Raw genomic sequence first — 4670 nt, 5'->3', positions numbered from 1 at the left:
TGTTTACAGAGAGCCCTCCAGAATTTAGACACAAATTGGACGCCTCTATCCGAGACAATCTGCGTAGGCAACCCGTGAAGACGAAAAATGTGTACAAAAAATTGTTTAGCCAACTGAGGCGCTGACGGAAGACCAGGAAGAGGGATGAAATGTGCCATTTTGGAGAATCGATCAACGACCACCCAAATAACAGTGTTGCCATGGGATGGGGGTAAGTCAGTAATAAAATCCATACCAATCAGAGACCAAGGTTGTTCGGGAACAGGCAGAGGAAGAAGAAAACCAGCGGGCTTCTGGCGAGGAGTCTTATCCCGGGCACAGATAGTGCAGGCTCGCACAAAGTCCACCACATCAGTCTCTAGAGTCGGCCACCAATAGAAGCGAGAGATGAGTTGCACAGATTTCTTGATGCCCGCATGACCTGCGAGATGGGAGGAGTGACCCCATTTGAGGATTCCGAGGCGTTGGCGTGGAGAAACAAAGGTCTTTCCTGGAGGAGTTTGCCTGATGGAGGCTGGAGAAGTGGAAATCAGGCAGTCAGGAGGAATGATGTGTTGAGGAGAGAGTTCAATTTCAGAAGCATCTGAGGAACGAGAGAGAGCATCGGCCCTAATGTTCTTATCAGCAGGCCGAAAGTGAATTTCAAAATTAAATCGGGCAAAGAACAGAGACCACCTGGCCTGACGAGGATTCAGCCGCTGGGCAGACTCGAGGTATGAGAGGTTCTTGTGATCGGTGTAAATAATAACTGGAAATCTTGATCCCTCCAGCAGATGCCTCCATTCCTCAAGTGCTAATTTAATGGCTAGAAGCTCTCGATCCCCGATGGAGTAGTTCCTCTCCGCCGGAGAGAAGGTCCTAGAAAAAAACCCACAAGTAACAGTATGCCCGGAAGAGTTTTTTTGTAGAAGGACAGCTCCAGCTCCCACTGAGGAGGCATCAACCTCCAATAGGAAGGGTTTAGATGGGTCAGGTCTGGAGAGCACGGGAGCCGAAGAGAAGGCAGACTTGAGTCGTTTAAAGGCGTCTTCCGCTTGAGGAGGCCAAGACTTGGGATCGGCATTTTTTTTGGTTAAAGCCACAATAGGAGCCACAATGGTAGAAAAATGTGGAATAAATTGCCTGTAATAATTGGCGAACCCCAAAAAGCGTTGGATGGCACGGAGTCCGGAGGGGCGTGGCCAATCTAAGACGGCAGAGAGTTTATCTGGATCCATTTGTAGTCCCTGGCCAGAGACCAAGTATCCTAGAAAAGGAAGAGATTGGCATTCAAACAGACATTTCTCAATTTTAGCATAGAGTTGATTGTCACGAAGTCTCTGAAGAACCATACGGACATGCTGGCGGTGTTCTTCTAGATTGGTCGAAAAAATTAGGATATCATCAAGATATACAACAACACAGGAGTATAACAGATCACGAAAAATTTCATTAACAAAGTCTTGGAAGACAGCAGGGGCGTTGCACAGGCCAAAGGGCATGACCAGATACTCAAAGTGTCCATCTCTGGTGTTAAATGCTGTTTTCCACTCATCCCCCTCTCTGATGCGGATGAGGTTATAGGCGCCTCTTAAGTCCAATTTAGTAAAGATGTGGGCACCTTGGAGGCGATCAAAGAGTTCAGAGATGAGGGGTAAGGGGTAGCGGTTCTTAACCGTGATTTTATTAAGTCCGCGGTAGTCAATGCAAGGACGTAGAGAGCCATCTTTTTTGGACACAAAGAAAAATCCGGCTCCGGCAGGAGAGGAGGATTTACGGATAAAGCCCTTTTTTAGATTCTCCTGGACGTATTCAGACATGGCAAGAGTCTCTGGGACAGAGAGAGGATAAATTCTGCCCCGGGGTGGAGTAGTGCCCGGGAGGAGGTCGATAGGACAATCATAAGGCCTGTGAGGAGGTAGAGTCTCCGCTTGTTTTTTGCAGAAAACATCCGCGAAGTCCATATAGGCCTTAGGGAGACCGGTTACTGGAGGAAGCACAGAGTTACGGCAAGGGTTACTGGGAACCGGTTTTAGACAGTCCTTGGAACAAGAGGGCCCCCAACTCTTGATCTCCCCAGTGGACCAATCCAGGGTTGGGGAATGAAGTTGAAGCCAGGGAAGTCCAAGGAGAATTTCCGAGGTGCAATTGGGGAGGACCAAAAGTTCAATCCTCTCGTGATGAGATCCGATGCTCATTAGAAGGGGCTCCGTGCGGAAACGTATGGAACAGTCCAATCTTTCATTGTTTATACAATTGATGTAAAGAGGTCTGGTGAGACTGGTCACTGGGATGTTGAACCTGTTGACGAGAGAGGCCAAAATAAAATTTCCTGCAGATCCAGAGTCCAAGAAGGCCACAGAAGAGAAGGAGAAGGCAGTGGCAGACATCCGCACAGGCACAGTAAGACGTGGAGAAGCAGAGTGGACATCAAGGATTGTCTCACCTTTGTGCGGAGTCAGGATACGTCTTTCCAGGCGGGGAGGACGGATAGGACAATCCCTCAGGAAGTGTTCGGTACTAGCACAGTACAGGCAGAGATTCTCCATGCGGCGTCGTGTCCTCTCTTGAGATGTCAGGCGAGACCGGTCGACCTGCATAGCCTCCACGGCGGGGGGCACAGGAACAGATTGCAGGGAACCAGAGGAGAGAGGAGCCGAGGAGAAGAAACGCCTCGTGCGAACAGAGTCCTTATCTTGGCGGAGCTCCTGACGCCTTTCGGAAAAACGCATGTCAATGCGAGTGGCTAGGTGAATAAGTTCATGAAGATTAGCAGGCATTTCTCGTGCGGCCAGAACATCTTTAATGTTGCTGGATAGGCCTTTTTTAAAGGTCGCGCAGAGGGCCTCATTGTTCCAGGATAATTCAGAAGCAAGAGTACGGAATTGTACGGCATACTCGCCAACGGAAGAATTACCCTGGACCAGGTTCAACAGGGCAGTCTCAGCAGAAGAGGCTCGGGCAGGTTCCTCAAAGACACTTCGAATTTCCGAGAAGAAGGAGTGTACAGAGGCAGTGACGGGGTCATTGCGGTCCCAGAGCGGTGTGGCCCAAGCCAGGGCTTTTCCAGACAGCAGGCTGACTACGAAAGCCACCTTAGACCTTTCAGTGGGGAACTGGTCCGACATCATCTCCAAGTGTAATGAACATTGGGAAAGGAAGCCACGGCAAAACTTAGAGTCCCCATCAAATTTATCCGGCAAGGATAGTCGTAGTCCAGAAGCGGCCACTCGCTGCGGAGGAGGTACAGGAGCTGGCGGAGGAGATGGTTGCTGGAGCTGTGGTAGTAACTGTTGTAGCATAACAGTCAGTTGAGACAGCTGTTGGCCTTGTTGCGCAATCTGTTGTGACTGCTGGGCGACCACCGTGGTGAGGTCAGCGACAACTGGCAGAGGAACTTCAGCGGGATCCATGGCCGGATCTACTGTCACGATGCCGGCTGGCAGATAGTGGATCCTCTGTGCCAGAGAGGGATTGGCGTGGACCGTGCTAGAGGATCGGTTCTAAGTCACTACTGGTTTTCACCAGAGCCCGCCGCAAAGCGGGATGGTCTTGCTGCGGCGGTAGTGACCAGGTCGTATCCCCTAGCAACGGCTCAACCTCTCTGGCTGCTGAAGATAGGCGCGGTACAAGGGAGTAGACAGAAGCAAGGTCGGACGTAGCAGAAGGTCGGGGCAGGCAGCAAGGATCGTAGTCAGGGGCAACGGCAGGAGGTCTGGAACACAGGCTAGGAACACACAAGGAAACGCTTTCACTGGCACTAAGGCAACAAGATCCGGCGAGGGAGTGAAGGGGAAGTGAGGTGATATAGGGAAGTGCACAGGTGTAAACACTAATTGGAACCACTGCGCCAATCAGCGGCGCAGTGGCCCTTTAAATCGCAAAGACCCGGCGCGCGCGCGCCCTAGGGAGCGGGGCCGCGCGCGCCGGGACAGAACTGACGGAGAGCGAGTCAGGTACGGGAGCCGGGGTGCGCATCGCGAGCGGGCGCTACCCGCATCGCGAATCGCATCCCGGCCAGAGGCGGTATCGCAGCGCCCCGGGTCCGTGGAACCGACCGGAGCGCTGCAGTGAGAGGAGTGTAGCGAGCGCTCCGGGGAGGAGCGGGGACCCGGAGCGCTCGGCGTAACAGTTTACTTATAAAATTAGCCTTTGTAGTCTAGAATTTCTGGATGTACTAATTTCAAAAAAGAAAATTGTTACGCCGAGCGCTCCGGGTCCCCGCTCCTCCCCGGAGCGCTCGCAACATCCTCGCTACTGCAGCGCCCCGGTCAGATCTACTGACCGGGTGCGCTGCGATACCGCCCCCAGCCGGGATGCGATTCGCGATGCGGGTGGCGCCCGCTCGCGATGCGCACCCCGGCTCCCGTACCTGACTCGCTCTCTGTCGGTCCTGTCCCGGCGCGCGCGGCCCCGCTCCCTAGGGCGCGCGCGAGCCGGGTCTCTGCGATTTAAAGGGCCACTGCGCCACTGATTGGCGCAGTTGGTCTAATTAGTGTGTTCACCTGTGCACTCCCTATGTATACCTCACTTCCCCTGCACTCCCTCGCCGGATCTTGTTGCCATTGTGCCAGTGAAAGCGTTTCCTAGTGTGTTCCTAGCCTGTGTTCCAGACCTCCTGCCGTTGCCCCTGACTACGATCCTTGCTGCCTGCACCGACCTTCTGCTACGTCCGACCTTGCTCTTGTCTA

This window comes from Hyla sarda, chromosome 1 (genome assembly GCF_029499605.1).
Source record: "Hyla sarda isolate aHylSar1 chromosome 1, aHylSar1.hap1, whole genome shotgun sequence".
NCBI classification, from domain to species: domain Eukaryota; kingdom Metazoa; phylum Chordata; class Amphibia; order Anura; family Hylidae; genus Hyla; species Hyla sarda.
This window is presented reverse-complemented; position numbering follows the sequence as displayed.